Raw genomic sequence first — 18,056 nt, 5'->3', positions numbered from 1 at the left:
ATATGGTTATATCTATCCATCGGTTTCATTGCAAGAAAGATGTAGAGAGAGTGTGCTAGTTTTCTGTAGAGATTGAAAAAACATTTGTATTGCTCTGCAGAAATTAGGAAGAACTAGTATTGTTTTGAGTGTGAGGAAGACTTGGGTGTACTTGGGGATTTGGGTTTGTGAGTGTTTTAACACTCTTTTGTGTCTCCCCTTTTGAATAAGTGAAATCTCTCTACTGTTGCACCATGGATGTAGGCAAGTTGCCGAACCACGTAAATCTTGTGTTCTTGTTGTTATTGCTGTTTATTTTTCTTTAAACACAATATCACATTTGTTTCGCTTGATTGCTTGTGTGAGAGATTCACAACCTTTCCCACAACAAATTGGTATCAAAGCTCTGGGTTTCAACGTAGGCAATTGTTTGGGTGATTTAGTGTTTATTGAAAAATTTGGAATACCACAATGACGGAGGAATTAACTTCGAAATCTGGTGGACCTCCACCTATGGTGAGATCTGTTGTCTCGAATGCACAATTCGATGTTGAAAAGTTTGATGGATGAAATAACTTCGGCATGTGCCAATGCGAAGTTATGGATGTCTTGGTGCAACAAGGACTTGATGTGACTCTGGAGGACAAGCCAGAGGAGATGTCAGAAGCAGATTGGAAAAAGCTTAATCGTCAAGCTTGTCAAACAATCAGGCTCTGTCTTGCAAAGGATCAGAAGTATTTTGTTATGAAGGAGTCTATGGCAAAGGAGTTGTGGAACAAGCTAGAGGACAAGTATATGACCAAGGGCATCGAAAATAAGCTCTATTTGAAGATGAAGTTTTTTGGCTTCAGGTATGTTGAAGGTACTTCTATGCTAGAGCATTTGAATAATCTCAATAAAATACTTGCTGATTTGCAAAATTTAGCTGTTAAAATTGATGATGAAAATAAAGTTGTGGTGTTGATTAATTCGCTTCCGGATACATATGAACATCTTGCTACTACTTTAATGTATGGTAAAGATATGCTTAAATTTGATGATGTATCTAATGTACTAACGAACAATGAGTATCGAAGTAAGGATAAGCAGGCACACAGTGGAACGCCAGGGGCCTTGACAGTAAGAGGCAGATCTGAAAGTAAGAAACCCTTGGGTAGGAATCGTTTTGCTTCAAGGAAAAGAGGCACTTCATCAGACAGGAAATTTCCTGCGAAGGATGAATGTGCGTTCTGTCGTCAGAAAGTCCACTGGAAGAAGGATTGTCATAGAATACAAGCTAAGTGCAAGGAGCATAAAGCTAATGTGGTGAGCACGAAAACTGAAGATTCAGATTCAGATGTTGCTTTGGCTGGAGCATCTTTTGATTGCCATTCCGAAGGATGGATATTGGATTCAGCCTGTACCTTTCATATTTGTCCAAACAAGGAATGGTTTTCTAGTTTGGATTTGATTGATGTTGGAGTGGTTCTTATGGGAAATGACGTCGCCTGTAAGACGAAAGGGATAGGAAAAATCCATTTGAAGTTGCATGATGGAACAACTAGAGTTTTGAAAGAAGTTCGGTATGTACAGGACATGAAGAAAAATCTGATTTCTTTGGGTGTTCTTGATTCGAGAGGCTATAAAATCACTATGGAGAATGGAATCATGAAAGTGATTTCTGGTGCACTAGTGGTGATGAAAGCTGCTCGACAGAATAATTTGCATCATCTACAAGGGACTACCATTATAGGAGCAGCTAGCATAATTTCTGACAACTCTAAAAAGGTAATCCCTAATAGAAATAAATTATGGCATATGAAATTGGGTCATGCAAGTGAGAAGGCTTTGAAAAGGCTAGCGAAGCAAGGTCTGTTGGGTGGTGCCACGATAGGCAAATTTGGATTCTGTGAACATTGCATTCTGGCAAAGCAGACAAGAGTCAAGTTTGGCACAGTGATTCACAACACAAAAGGGACTCTTGATTATGTTCACACAGATGTCTGGGGACCTACGAAGGTTCCATCATTGGGAGGTAAACATTATTTTGTTACCTTTGTTGATGATTTTTCCAGAAAAATTTGGGTGTACAACATGAAGCATAAAGATGAAGTCTTGGGAATTTTCTTGACATGGAAGAAAATGATCAAAACTCAAACTAGCAGAAAAATTAAAAGACTCAGGTCAGATAATGGCGGTGAGTACACATCGGATCCATTTTTGAAGATATACCAAGATGAAGGGATTGTCAGACACTTCACGATCAGTGGGACTCCGCAACAGAATGGGGTGGCAGAACGCATGAACCGTACTATTCTAGAGAAGGTACAATGTATGTTGTCCAATGCTGGATTGGGCAAGAGTTTTTGGGCTGAGGTTGTGAATTATGCATGTCACCTTATAAATAGGTTGCCAGCTGCTGCAATTGATGGAAAAACTCCTGCTGGAGTATGGTCAGGTAAACCGGCTAATGATTATAATAAATTGCATGTTTTTGGTTGCCCAGCATATTTCCATGTCAAAGATAGCAAGTTGGATCCGTGAGCCAAGAAAGCTGTATTCTTGGGATTTAGCACAGGTGTGAAGGGATACAGACTCTGGTGTCCTGAGTTGAAGAAAGTTATTCTCAGTCGAGATGTAACTTTCAATGAAGATGAAATGGTCAGAAAATGCAAGGTGGAGAATTCTCAAATTGAAGAATCTGATCATTCTACAGGGAAGGCTACGTAGCAGGCGAAGCTTGAGGTTCCAAAAGTATCTGTGCAACCTAAACAGATAAACTTCCCACTTGAGACCGAAGAGGAGATTTCAAATGAATTTGATGAAGAGATCCTAACCCAAAGGTCTCTAAAGCAACCATACTCTATTGCCGTCAGTAGACCAAGGCGAGAAATACGGAAGCCATATCGATATACTGACACAGTAGCTTATGCAATACCAATTACCGAAGATGATATTCCTTTAACCTACAAAGATGCAATTGGCAACTCAGAGAAAGCTACGTGGAAGAAAGCCATGAGTGAAGAGATGCAGTCTCTTTACAAGAATCAAACTTGGGAGGTGGTTCAACTACCAAAAGGAAAGAAGGCAATTGGGTGCAAGTGGGTATACAGCAAGAATGAGGGTTCTACAAGGCAAAATGGCATTCGTTTCAAAGCCAGATTGGTAGCCAAGGGTTTCCGGTCAAAAGGAAGGTATTGATTATAATGAGGTGTTTTCTCCAATTGTTAAACATTCTTCCATACGTGTTTTATTGGCTTTGGTTGCTCAGTTTGATCTTGAGCTAGTACAGCTAGATGTGAAAACTGCTTTCTTGCATGGGGACCTAGAAGAAGATATTTATATGACTCAGCCAGATGGGTTCAAAGTTGCTGGTAAGGAAAATTTGGTCTGCAAACTAAACAGATCGCTATATGGTTTGAAGCAATCTCCTAGACAGTGGTATAAGCGATTTGATTAGTTTATGATGGGTCAAAAGTACACAAGAAGCCAATTTGATCACTGTGTGTATTTTCACAAGCTACAAGACGGTACTTTCATTTATTTACTTTTATATGTTGATGATATGTTAATTGCATGTAAAAGTATTGTGGAGATTGATAGGTTGAAGGCTCAGTTGATAAATGAGTTTGAAATGAAAGACCTTGGAGAAGCCAAGAAGATTCTGGTATGGAGATTACTCGAGAGACGTCAAAGGGTATTGTTTGCCTAACTCAAAAACAATACTTGAAGAAGGTTTTGAGGCGTTTTGATATCGATGATAATACCAAACCTACAACTACTCCATTGGCGCCGCACTTCAAGCTTAGCGCCGCTATGTCTCTGAGTACAGATGAGGAATACGATCACATGACTCATGTTCCATATGCAAATTTGGTGGGTAGCTTGATGTATGCTATGGTGTGTACGAGGCCTAACATTTCGCAAGCAATCAGTATGGTGAGCAGATATATGCATGATCCAGGAAAAGGGCACTGGCAAGTAGCGAAGTGGATTCTACGGTATATTCTGGGTATTGTAGATGTTGGTTTGAAGTTTGAACGAGTTGAGAATGGACTTGATAAAATTTTAGTTGGTTATGTGGATTCGGACTATGCTGGTGATTTGGATAAAAGACGATCTACAACAAGTTATGTCTTTACACTAGCAGGAGGACCAGTTAGCTGGAGGTCAACTTTGCAAACTACAGTTGCTTTGTCGACTACTGAAGCTGAATATATGGCAGTTGCTGATGCCATAAAGGAGGCAATTTGGTTACATGGTTTGATTAAGGACTTGGGTAGTCTTCAGAAGCATGTGGAAGTTTTGTGTGATAGTCAGAGTGCTATTCGTTTGGCGAAGAACCAAGTTCATCATGCTCGAACAAAACACATCGATGTCTGTTTCCATTTTGTTCGTGAAATTATGGAAGAAGGAGGCATTCTTCTTCAAAAGATTGGAACTGTAAATAATCCTGTAGATATGCTAACTAAAGTGGTTACTGGAGCTAAGTTCAAACATTGTTTGAGCTTAGCCAATATCGTGAAGATTTGAAGCAAATTGGGAGTGCAACAGTGAAGTAGAGAATATTTGCCAAGGTGGAGAATTGTTGAAAAATTGGCTCATAGTAGTCAAAAAGGAAAGACTTTGTCTCTTTGTCAAACTTTTCATGCTCCTTTTCTCCAATTACACCATATGAAGCCTTCTCCAACAATGAAGTCTCTGCACCTAAGAGCTGTAGCCGCACTTAGCCTTGCATTAACTCTTTAGTTATTCCTTTTGTCAACAAAAGAAGCAAGCTACATTTGTCAACGAAAGGAGCAAGCTACATTTGTTAACAAAAGGAGTAGCTATTGTTTTTTGACTTCTTGTATAATATGGTTATATCTATCCATCGGTTTCACAGCAAGAAAGATGTAGAGAGAGTGTGCTAGTTTTCTATAGAGATTGAAAAAACATTTGTATTGCTCTGCAGAAATTAGGAAGAACCAGTATTGTTTTGAGTGTGAGGCAGACTTGGGTGTACTTGGGTGTACTTGGGGATTTGGGTTTGTGAGTGTTTTAACTCTCTTTTGTCTCCCCTTTTGAATAAGTGAAATCTCTCTGATAAGCACCGAATGTTGCACATTCAAGCCCCTTAATTTGCGTATGTTAATTTCTGAGTGTTGTTATTTGTTTGATTTTGTTTTGTTTTTGTGTTTTCAGGTTATAAATAAAGATGCAATTAATTCCATTGATTTTGGGCTTAAAAGCACATATTGGGAAGACCTAGAAGATATGGTTAAACTTAACCAATCATGGTTAAGTTTAATCAAATAAAGAAAATAATTAATTTGGAATTTCTCAAATTGGAGTCAAAATCGGATTGGATTCAAATTTGGATTCTGCATATGTCTCGGTATTTTGGCCATAACTTTCAGCTCGAATATCCGATAGAGTTGATTCAAGCGGCACTGGAAAGCTAACTCAAATTTCTACAAATCATTGTGAAATATTATTTTCCTAATTGAGAGCGTCACAATGCCAAAATCGCCCCACAAGATAGGAACGCAATTCTAGGCGAATCCAATTCCGATTTGGAAAGGTTTTCTTTATCCTAATTGGACTTGGACTTAAATCTCCGAAATTTCTAGGTTTCCTAGGGCTTCTAGGACTGGCTTGCTCCCTATAAATAGACCCTTAACCTTCAAGAGAATGTGTGCTTAGTTTTAAATACAAAAATCTTCTTGGAGGCTTGACAAGTTGAAGAGGAGATAATCCATGGCAGGAGGCCATCCTAGCACCCCGATGAACGGCTAATTCTGTAAAAGGGTGTTGATGTAGCCCTATCCAAGCACAATGGTTTGATTGTATTTACTTTCTAGATTTTCAATTTATGCATGTTGATTGTATAACTATTAGGATTGCTACAATTGATTTATGTTCTTAATTATTAAATGCAATTGTTCTTAAATTCCAAAATCAATATTTGTGAAATTCTTCTCTTGTCTTAGAAAGTATTTTACTTTTATTGATCTCAAATCATTCTTGTTTTCTGTGATTATGAGGATGATGGTTATACAATGGGTTTAATTGACATATAAACAATAGGATTTGATAGGCCATGCCTAGGGAAGTGGATTGTACTACACCCTAGTTTAGTGTAATTTAGGTAGACAGTCCGTGCCAACCGAAGATGGGTTACACTTATTCATTGATTGTATGTATACTATTAAAGAATTTGATAATTTATACCTAGGAAAGACGGGTCGTACCGCATCTTAGTGGTTAGGTGGACGATCCGTGCCAACCAAAGATAGATTATGCTTATTCTTTAATAAGGTAGTTTCTTGTTTATTTATAACATGCATAGAATGAATTTCTGGGATTAATTATGATTAGCCATTGTTCTGCGGATAGAGGTGAAGTCAATACCCTACACTCTCTTTTATTTTAAATCTCTTTTATTTTCTTGCACTTTACTCTTAAAGAAAATCAAATCAATTTTCTTTTTAATTAAGTTAATTTTAATTTTTTGAATTTTGATAATAAAACCCCTGCAGTCCTTGAGGTTCGACACCCTCTCTATAGCCGTATCCTACAAAGATTCGTCCTATTGCGAGTGGTTATTTTTATTATTGATATTTTTGGACACAAAAATACCACATCACTCTCTACTGTTGCACCGTGGATGTAGGCAAGTTGCCGAACCACGTAAATCTTGTGTTCTTGTTGTTATTGCTGTTTATTTTTCTTTAAACACTATATCACGTTTGTTCTGCTTGATTGATTGTGTGAGAGATTCGCGACCTTTCGCACAACGGTCTTGGCCTCGGCTACACCTGTCTCTGTCACTAATTCTCCATCTCCTCAATCTGCACCTTCTACCCTTGTTGCTCCCTCTAATTCCCTCTCCTCTCCACCTGCAACTTCCCTTGCCCCTGTTATTGACCCCATCTCTGCTGCAACTTCTGCAGCACCCCCATTCGAGAGTCTTGTCCCTCCTTTGCACCCCAAGACCACACACTCTCGGACTGGTTCCCTTCGTCCCAAATCTTTCAAATGACTTTCAACTCTACTACGCTACCAAATATCCTCCCTTCCGTGCCTTGTCTTCTATACTTACCGAAACTGAACCAACATGCTTCACCAAGGGTGCTTCTGACTCTCGGTGGAGGGCTGCTATGCTGCTGAGTTTGAGGCCTTGATTTCTAATGGGACATGGTCCCTTTGTCCTAGACCTCATCACCAGCGTGTTATAAAAAATCGTTGGGTTTATAAAATAAAACAACGAGCTGATGGTTCAATTGACAGGTTCAAAGCTCGCGTAGTCGCAAAAGGATTCGGGCAACAAAGTGGCGTGGATTACACTGAGACCTTTAGTCCAGTTATCAAGCCTTCAACCATTCGAATTATCTTAGCCCCTTCAACCATTCGAATTATCTTAGCCTTGGCAGTGCACTTTGACTGGCCCATCAGGCAATTGGATGTTTCCAACGCCTTTTTACATGGCACCTTGCTGGAAGATGTTTACATGGAGCAACCCAAAGGTTTTGTGGATGCTACCAAACCAGAATTTGTATATAAACTTCACAAGTCAATATATGGCCTCAAGCAAGCTCCGCGAGCTTGGTTTACGTGTTTGTCCACTGCCTTATTGGAGCTAGGCTTCACGGCTTCGTTGGTTGATTCTTCCTTGTTTATTTTCTTTCATGGTGCTATTACTATTTTTATGTTAGTTTACGTTGATGACATAATTGTAACAGGAAATCAGGTCTCTCTTATTCAATCACTTATACTTCAATTGCAGCAACGATTCCCCTTGAAGGACTTGGGTGCCTTGGGTTTCTTTCTCGGCATTTAAGCTTCTTGCTCCTCTACCAATCTGCATTTATCTCAGTCCAAATATATTGCAAATCTCCTCCATTGCACTCGGATGTTCGGTGCAAAACCTGCTACGTCTCCTTGTGCATCTGGCTCCAAGATGTCCAGATTTGATGGTGAATTGCTTGCTGACCCCTTTGAGTATCGTCAAGTGGTTGGTGCTCTTCAGTATTGTACTCTCACTCGCCCCGATATCTCCTTTTCTGTCAACCAATTATGTCAACAAATGCACTCTCCCTCTTTGTCCCATTGGTCTGCCGCCAAAAGGGTACTCAGGTATTTGAAACATACCCCCCGACCATGGACTTCTTTATACTAAGGGGAAGTTGCATCTTCAAGCTTTATGTGATTCTGACTGGGCTGGCAGCCCCGACGCCCGTCGATCAACATCGGGTCATGGTATTTTTCTGGGTAACTGTTTGGTGTCTTGGAGCGCTAAGAAGCAAGCTGTAGTCTCTCGGTCAAACACAGAAGCTGAATATCGATCCATGGCTATGACTACTGCTGACTTATTTTGGCTCTGAATGCTGTTCAAGGAGTTACATATTTCTTTGTTTATGGCTCCTATTCTCTGGTGTGACAATGTCAGCACCCTAGCCTTGGCATCCAATCTCGTCTTCCATGCTCGAACCAAATACATCGAAGTCGATTACCACTTCATTCGTGAAAAGGTGATGAATGGTGATGTTTTGATTAAATACATCTCCACTGGTGACCAAGTCGCTGATCTCTTTACTAAAGGCCTTTAATCACATCGTTTTTGTTAGAAGACATGACTTGCATTTCCTCTTCAAGTTTACCGTGGGCCCTAAACAATTATGGTCACTTTTACACCCATACCTTTTGATTTAAGCTTCTCTCTCTCGCACGTCCATTTTGTCCCTTCTTTATTAAGCTTCTTCTAGAAGCTTTGACAAAATGGCTTTGTTGTTAAATGTTGAAGCCATTCGGTCATAAAGGTATGCAGCAATTTTCAGTTGAAAGAGAGGAAGAAGAAAAAGCTGAAGCTTGCCGAGAGAGAGAGAGACTTGTGTTGTGCTGTAGAGAGAAGAAGATACACTATTTTTCTTCAGTTTGATCTCACATTTGGAATGCTGAAAAGCCTAGAGAATTTTAGAGAATATTTTCTCTTTTGTATTTAATTCTCTTTTAAGTGAGATTGGGGTGTATTGGGGCTTTTAGGTTTGAGTGGTTTTATTTGTACTACTCTTTGTACTCCACTCTTTTGTTAGTGAATTTCTCCTGGATCGTCTCCGCCAGCGGATGTAGGCTTGTTAAGCCGAACCACTTAAATCTTGATGTCTTGTGTGGTTGTGTTATTTTTCTATTCTGCACTTTCTACTTCTTTGGTGATCTTGGAATTTGCATTTGTCACAACAAACTGGTATCAGAGCTCGGGTATTTATTTTGCGGGATGGCTACTGCAAAATTTGAAGTAGAGAAGTTTGATGGTCAGAATAGTTTCAGCCTTTGGCGCATCAAGATGTGAGCTTTATTACGACAACAAGGCTTGGCGAAGATTTTGGATGGCGAGGTGCCATCAACATCATCAACGGAGGAAACGAAGGAACTCGAAGAAAAAGCCCACCGTGCAATTTTGTTTTCTCTTTCAGATGGAGTTTTAAGAGAAGTTGCCGATGAAGAAACAGCCGCTGGACTTTGGAAGAAGCTGGAGAGCTTGTACATGACGAAACCCCTCACTAACGGATTGTATTTGAAGCAACGGTTATATACCCTCAAGATGAAAGAAGGTATGCCACTTTGTGATCATCTTGATGACTTTAATAGAATTGTTTTGGATCTGAAAAATATTGATATTAAAGTAGATGATGAGGATCAAGCCCTGATTTTGTTGTGTTCTCTACCAGATGCTTTTGATAATTCAATGTTGTATGCCACTTTGTTAATTCAATGTTGTATGGTAGAGATACTATCTCCTTAGCCGATGTTAAATCTGCTTTGAATTCTATGGAGTTGAGGACAAGATTGAATAGTAAAGGTAGTGATAATCAGGCAGAGGGTTTATTTGTTAAGGGTCATTCAGAAAATTCTTTTAATTTTAGAGGTCGATCTAGTGAGAGGGATTCGGGTAAAGGTAAATCAAGAGGCCGATCGCAGTCTAGATCAAAGAAGAAAGTAAAGTGTTACTACTGTAAAAAGTATGAGCATTATAAATCCGAGTGTCCGAAGTTGAAAAATAAGGAGGAAGGTGACAAGCAAAGTTCCTCTTCTGTGGCTGGTGTTGTGGAAGGAAATTCTAAGGGTTCAGACCTTGTCCTTGCAGTTACCGTTTCTAATGATCGTTCTAACGACAAGTGGGTCCTTGATACTGCTTGTACATTTCATATGTCCCCTAAAAGGGATTGGTTTACTACCTATGATTCAGTCAATGGTGGTTCAGTCTTGATGGGAAATAATGTCGCCTGCAAGATTGTTGGTATTGGTACAATCAGAATTTGGATGCATGATGGGATTGTGAGGACTTTGACGAATGTTCGACATATACCAGATTTGAAAAAAAATCTTATTTCATTGGGCACTTTGGACTCCCTTGGATACAAGTATTCTGGTGAAAGTGGAGCCATTCGGGTTAGCAAAGGCTCATTGGTTATAATGAAAGGTAACAAGGTTGATGGCCTCTATTTTCTTTAGGGTAGTACGGTAACAGGTTTAGCTGCTGTGTCTTCTTCAGATGATCCAGATTCAGACACTACCCGGTTATGGCATATGCGGTTGGGTCATATGAGTGAGAGGGGTATGACAATCCTAAGCAAACGGGGTTTGCTTTGTGACCAGAAAACAGGATCTCTTAACTTTTGTGAGCATTGTGTGTTCGGGAAACAATGCAGAGTCAAGTTCAGTACAGGCATCCACAGAACAAATGGTACATTGGATTATATCCATTCAAATCTATAGGGTCCCTCTCAGGTTCCATCAAAGGGTGGTGCTCGATACTTTGTTACATTTATTGATGATTATTCAAGAAAAGTCTTGGTATATTTTTTGACGAAGAAAAGTGATGTGTTTGTCACTTTCAAGCAATGGAAGATATTAATTGAGAATCAGACTGGGAAGAAAATCAAGTGACTCAGAACAGACAACGGTATGAAATTTTGTGGTGGTGAATTTAATAAATTCTGCAAGGATGAAGGCATCGCTAGACATCGCACAGTTAGTCATACTCCACAGTAAAATGGGGTTGCTGAGCGGATGAACAGGACTCTCTTGGAGAGAGCGCATTGCTTACTTTCAAATGCCAGGTTGTCTAGAGATTTTTGGGCTGAGGCAGTCAATACTGCTTGCTATTTGGTCAACCGTTCTCCATCAACAGCCATTGATTGTAAAACTTCTTATGAGGTATGGTCTAGTACTCCTGCTGATTATTCATTTTTAAAAACTTTTGGTTGTCCTGCTTATTGTCATGTGAATGATGGTAAGCTTGAGCCTAGGTCAAAGAAATGTATATTTCTAGGCTATGCGAATGGGGCGAAGGGATATAGATTATGGTGTTCTGATCCTAAATCGCCTAAGTTTATAGTCAGTAGAGATGTTGTATTTGATGAATTTGCCATGCTTCACCCGAGAAAGGAGTCTATTGTTTCTGCAGGAAAGGAGCAGGGTTCTAGCGAGGTGGAGCTTCAGTTGGAGGCTTCACAGAGGGTGTAAGATAACACTCAAGATCAGCCTGTTACAGATGTTCATGATTCCAGTTCTGATGATGATGATCCACCAAAAGAGCAAGAGACCATTATTGTGGCTGGTAGACAGGGGAGGCAGATTAGGCCACCTCAGAGATATGGCTATGCAGATTTGGTAGTATATGCACTTACTGTGGCAGAGGACACTGCAGTCCAAGAGCCTTCCACTTACTCAGAAGCTGTCACAAGTAGTGAATCTGCTCAATGGGTTGTTGCCATGAATAAGGAGATTGAGTCTCTTCATAAGAACCAAACATGGGAATTGGTGAAATTGCCTAAAGGCTCTAAAACTGTTGGTTGCAAATGGATCTTCAAGAAAAAGGAAGGAATCCTAGGTGTTGAAGATGCAAGGTTCAAGGCACGTTTGGTAGCAAAGGGCTATAGTCAGAGAGAAGGTATGGACTTCAATGAAGTTTTCTCTCCTGTTGTGAGACACAGTTCTGTTCGTGTTTTGCTTGCCATGGTTACTTTAAATGATTTGGAACTTGAGCAACTTGATGGAAAACTGCATTTCTGTATGGTGAGCTTGAGGAAACCATTTACACGCATCAGCCAGAAGGGTTCATTGCTGAAGGTAAAGAAGATCTTGTTTGTCAGTTGAGGAGGTCGTTGTATGGTTTAAAACAATCTCCAAGACAGTGGTACAAGCGCTTTGATAGCTTTATGATCGGACATGGTTACACAAGAAGTAGCTATGACAGCTGTGTGTATTACAGGCAATTGTCAGATGGTTCTTTTGTTTATTTGTTACTCTATGTGGATGACATGCTTATTGCTGCTAAAAGTATGTTGGAGATTAAAAGATTGAAATCTATGTTGAGTGATGAGTTTGAAATGAAGGACTTGGGTGCTGTGAAGAAAATCCTTGGTATGGAGATTCACAGGGATAGAAAAGCGGGAAAGTTGTACTTGTCACAGAAAAAGTACATTGAGAAAGTACTTGAACGCTTTGGTATGCATAATTCTAAACCAGTGAGTACTCCACTTGCAGCTCATTTTAGACTTTCAGCAGCGTCAGTGCCACAGAGTGAGGAGGAGGAGCAGTTCATGTCGTGTGTTCCTTACTCCAGTGCAGTTGGAAGCATCATGTATGCTATGGTGTGCACTGGTCCAGATATTTCACAGGCAGTCAGTGTTGTTAGTCGCTACATGGCGAATCCGGGCAAGGCTCACTGGCAGGCAGTGAAATGGATACTCCGTTATTTACGGGGTACTACAGATGTTGGCTTAGTCTATGATAAAGGCAGTGATATCAGTTTAGTGTCATTAGTTATGTTGATTCAGATTATGCTGGTGATTTGGATAAGAGAAGATCTCTAACAAGTTTTGTTTTCACTCTCTCGGGGTGTGCCATTAGTTGGAAAGTGACTTTACAGTCGACGGTTGCTTTGTCCACTACGGAGGCAAAGTATATGGCAGCAGCCAAGGCAATGAAAGAAGCAATTTTGCTCAGAGGTTTGGTTTGTGATCTGGGTTTGCAGCAGGATGAGACTGTTGTATTTTGTGATAGCCAGAGCGCAATACATTTGACCAAAAATCAAATGTATCATGAGAGGACCAAACACATTGATGTCAGATATCATTTTCTTCGGGAGGTCGTGACACAAGGTCATAGTGAAGAAAATTGCTACGGTGGAAAATTCAGCGGACATGTTGACGAAGCCACTTCCGATCTTCAAGTTCAAGCATTGCTTGGGCTTGATTGGTGTTTGTAGTTTGTAATTACCCTTAGGGGTGTTGGAGGAGACGTCTTGAGGAAATTTGTGTTGAAGACTTGATGAAATTCAAGTCAAGGTGGAGATTTGTTAGAAGACATGACTTGCATTTCCTCTTCAAGCTTACCGTGGGCCCTAAACAATTATGGTCACTTTTACACCCATACCTTTTGACTTAAGCTTGTCTTTCTCACACGTCCATTTTGTCCCTTCTTTATTAAGCTTCTTCTAGAAGCTTTGACAAAATGGCTTTGTTGTTAAATGTTGAAGCCATTCGGTCATAAAGGTATGCAGCAATTTTCAGTTGAAAGAGAGGAAGAAGAAAAAGCTGAAGCTTGCCTAGAGAGAGAGAGACTTGTGTTGTGCTGTAGAGAGAAGAAGATACACTATTTTTCTTCGGTTTGATCTCACATTTGGAATGCTGAAAAGCTTAGAGAATTTTAGAGAATATTTTCTCTTTTGTATTTAATTCTCTTTTGAGTGAGATTGGGGTGTATTGGGGCTTTTGGGTTTGAGTGGTTTTGTTTGTACTACTCTTTGTACTCCACTCATTTGTTAGTGAATTTCTCCTAGATCGTCTCTGCCAGTGGATGTAGGCTTGTTAAGCCGAACCACTTAAATCTTGGTGTCTTGTGTGGTTGTGTTATTTTTCTATTCTGCACTTTCTACTTCTTTGGTGATCTTGGAATTTGCATTTGTCACAACAGTTTTACTCTCCTTCGGTCCAAGCTAATGGTCCTTCCTAGACCCCTTAGCTTGAGGGGGATGTTAAGATAGATGAAGTAGCAACAGCCAACTCAGCCAACTCATCTCATTACAAAGATTCTACTGCAGAAATTATGGAAATCAGTTTGACAGCAAAGAAGGAAGATACTATAGGAATTGTGGAATTACAACCAAGAAAGGATTTGGTGATTGATACTCCAGCTGTCAAAGCACTCCTAAGGTCTCTGTTATAGACTCCCACCTGGTGTGCAAGACATTCCTTAGATATCAATACGTGTTGCACAAGACCTCCTTAGACAGCCACGCAATGAACACATGTAGATTTGATTTCTTATCTCTTGTCTTATTGGAATTGATTTGTATTAGAATAGAATAGGCATAAAAGACTTTCCTTGTAAATTGTATATTTTCAATTCAATTGTACACTTGTAAACCACTATAAATAGAATGCTCTAATTATGTTCTGGTCAAGTTGACCAAAACCATTTCATCATTACTTGTATTTAGTAAATGGCTTCAACATATATCCCATCATTGGATCGATTCCCTTTTCTGAAGCGTCTTTCTCTTAAAAACTTGAGTGAGTTGGAATACATAAGTAATGATGGTAGTGACTTGTCCTCTTCTCGTCTCAAAATTCTCACACTTGTTAATTTGCCAAAGTTGAAGGGATGGTGGAGGACGAGGGAAACAGTAACAGTAGAGCATCCTCTTCCATTATTCCCATCATTTCCTTGCCTTTCTCATTCATCGATAATTGCCCTATGATGCATGTAGCATGAGGGTGAAAAACAATACCCTCCTCTTCCTCTTCCTTTTCCAATCTCTCCAAATTGAAGTATCTTTATCTTGTGGGATTAGAGGAACTTGAATATCTACCATTAGAGTGGCTGCAAATTCTCACTCCACTTGAGACTCTAAAGATTTGGGGGTGTTGTAAAATGCGAATATCTATGTCTCCACTCTTTCAACATCTCACCTCACTTGGAAATCTGTCTATTCTTCGCTGCAAGGAACTTATCAGGAATGAGAATGAAGATGGCGCAGGATGCCTTGGACCTACAAGATTTGGTCATCTATCTATAATAGATGTTCCAAATTTGGTTTCTCTCCCAAGAGAGCTGAGAGATGTTACCACTCTCCAAGGGCTTCAAATTATGGACTGTCCTAATTTGGCATCTTTGCCAGAGTGGATAGGCGATCTCACTTCACTTCAGGAGCTTGGAGTCATAAATTATCCAAATTTAATATCACTGCTCGAAGGTATGTGCCGCCTCACCTCTTTACGTCGTTTGTTGCGGAGTGTCCTCACTTGGAGGAAAGATGCGAACAAAGATTGGGAGAGGATTGGCCAAAGATTGCTCGCGTTCCAAACTTTCAAAATGGCGGAGATGGTATCGTATAGAGTGGAACGCAAGCCAAACTTGCCAAATTTATCAGGTTTTTAACTCATCAATTAGACAGTAATTTTCTTCTTCATTTTACTCTATGAGGCTTTTGATATATATCATATTTGATTTCATATGCAGGAACAATTGAAGGTTTTACGCATAGACGCTTCTTTGAACCTTGCCGACAATCAGATTTATACAAAGCTCTAACTTTTACATTATTGTTTCCTAACTTTCACTTCAATGGCATTTCCAGTATTGTTTTCTTTTCCTTTTTTAAATATTTATTGCGTTTCCATTTGCAATTTAATTTCTACAAACGGTAGCATCATCGTGTATTAGGTAAAACACTTATAATAGATCAGGGAAGTCAGCCCCATCCCAAATTTTGACAAAAATTTAATACAAATTTTGCATTACTGTGTTAGGATTTTCTCAGTGTCAAATGTAGACATTGTTGAATGAACGGATGAAATTTACATATGAGATGAAAAAAAAAAGAAGGCAAAATCTACGAGAACTTGATTTTTCACTCCAAACTGAGTTGAGGATCAATGTGACGCCTCTTCTGCTTTGTTGATCTCTTAAAAGGCATCTCAATATTGTGGTTGGAAAACCAAACCCGGAAACTACAATACTCCTAGAATAGCATCTTCAGGATTGGGCTTGTAGTGATCAGTCAAATTGTTCCATCCTCTTCATCTTGCTTTTTTCATCTTGGATTCCATGCTTCTGCTTCCAATTGCCTTGGAATCGTGCTGTTTTCACTCAACTCACTCCTTACTCAAAAGTCTCATTTCACAACTGAGGCCAAGAAAGGAGAAGTCTAAAGTGAAGGCTTTTTTTTTTTTTTTTTTTTCACTCTTAAAGGAAACCCTGGGAAAGAGGCAGAGCTGGAAGTGGTGCCCCCTCAATAATCATTTGGGCATTTATCCAGAATTCTATATATATATATATATATAAATGTGTTTGGTAGCTTTGTTTGGATTAGAAGCATGATGATGATTTTATTTTATCTTATTATGCAGGAAGCAACATGAGCTTTGAATATATTAAAACAGAGCTTTGAATACTAACATAGAGATACTTTCAGATATGCATATCACCCACTAATTTCATTTTTCTGTAAGTTGTCTTGTTTTCCTCATTATATCATCTTCTCCATATATGTGAATTCTGAACTTTTCAATTCAGCAAAAAGAAACCTATAAAATTGCATGCAATTACTTTTTATCTTTCTGAATATATAATTGGTATATATCTTGAACATTATGATTTATGACAGTATGTCAACTTCTTTTTTTCTAAAATTTTCCATGATATTAATTAACACTTGACCAAAGAGTCAAAAGACAACGGTTGTACAGTTGAACTTTCAGCATTACTTTGTACCCCTTCAACTGTTCTGTTAACACATGGCCTTAGTTGTTGCATTTCCTGATTGATGTAACACTTCCCATTCACGTGTAGACTTAAATTTTTCCTTAATAGGTGAGACTTGACACATGGCCTTGCATCATCAAAAGGCTTAATAGTGGAGATGAGCAAAATCAAATTGAACTGCTTGATAGTCTATCCTCAAAAATTTGCACAATATTGCTTATTCAACATTTAAAAGGATGCGGAGATATAATATTAGCTTTCCCTTTTCTTGTGCAGGCTGAGAAGAATTAGCTTCGTGATGAGAAGCAGAGGCTCAAGGCGGGCAAAGAGAAGTTGGAGGAGCAAGTGAAAGCAATGAGTGCTCAACCAGGCTCCCTGCCTCATCCCTCTGAAATGTTGGGTACATTTTCTGCTCAAGCTGATGCTTTTCATTGGTTGTCCCAACATGGCAATTCATGGTACCTGCTGTAGTTGACACATCACAGGATCATGTATTACGCCCTCCAGTTGCTTAAAATTGAACACACCCAGGGTTTTGGTTCATGTTACTTGTAAGGCAATGGTGTTTCTTTTATTATGTTTTTTTTGTAATTGTTTTCAACTACTTCTGTGTTGGTATCTTAGGGTCAGAGATGTAAATAGGTGCAACTATGTATAGACAGTATAGTGACTAGAACTTGTTTTGGATTTCTGCTCATCTTGTGTACGATAAAATCAGCAAATGCTTTGAAATTTAAGTTGTTGAACGGAAATGGGTACTTGTCTTTAACAGAATTAGTGGCAACCTTTGCTGTGGTTGAGCTTTTTGAGCGTCAGGTTATTTTCCCTAACTTCCAGTAATTTGTTTTTTGAATATCCTAAATGCCCACCCTCAACTACTCGTCAGAAGCATGAGGGCATCGACATTACCTACATCTGTAAGCGGCAAATGATTCCCACACTTTCAAAATTTCAGTTTCACTGTTTCAGATTGTTTCAAAAATTAGGTCAGTCACGAAGAAAACAATACACAATTACAAAGGATGCCATTTAAACAAGTCTTTAATTATATATACAAAACACTCTGTTTCAATTAAACCCCACGAGTTGAGTTTTATTTTTTAATGACAAAATGCTACATAATCCATAATTAAGAGTTGAGTTGCGTCAAAGCATTTCTAGCAAGAATAGCTAAAATGACTAGTGAAAAAGTACAAATTTTCGTTTTAACCATTGATTTTTTTATACTCCAACAAATTCTCTAGTCTACTTTTTATTTTAATTAAATATTAGAGAAATCCTAGAGATACTAAGTCTTTTATTAACAGAAGGTTACTAAACTGATGTATAGTTTATTCATTGGT

At 39.1% G+C, this 18,056-nt stretch overlaps 1 pseudogene; it reads left to right on the top strand.

Moving 5' to 3' along the window:
- LOC132181639 (transcription factor ILR3-like) overlaps nt 1–17,228 on the top strand; it is a 62,559-nt pseudogene extending 45,331 nt beyond the window's left edge.
- The last annotated feature ends 828 nt before the right edge of the window (nt 17,229–18,056 follow it).

This window comes from Corylus avellana, chromosome ca5 (genome assembly GCF_901000735.1).
Source record: "Corylus avellana chromosome ca5, CavTom2PMs-1.0".
NCBI lineage: Eukaryota > Viridiplantae > Streptophyta > Magnoliopsida > Fagales > Betulaceae > Corylus > Corylus avellana.
Note: the sequence above shows the minus strand (reverse complement) of the source record. Positions and strands in the feature narration are given on the sequence as shown.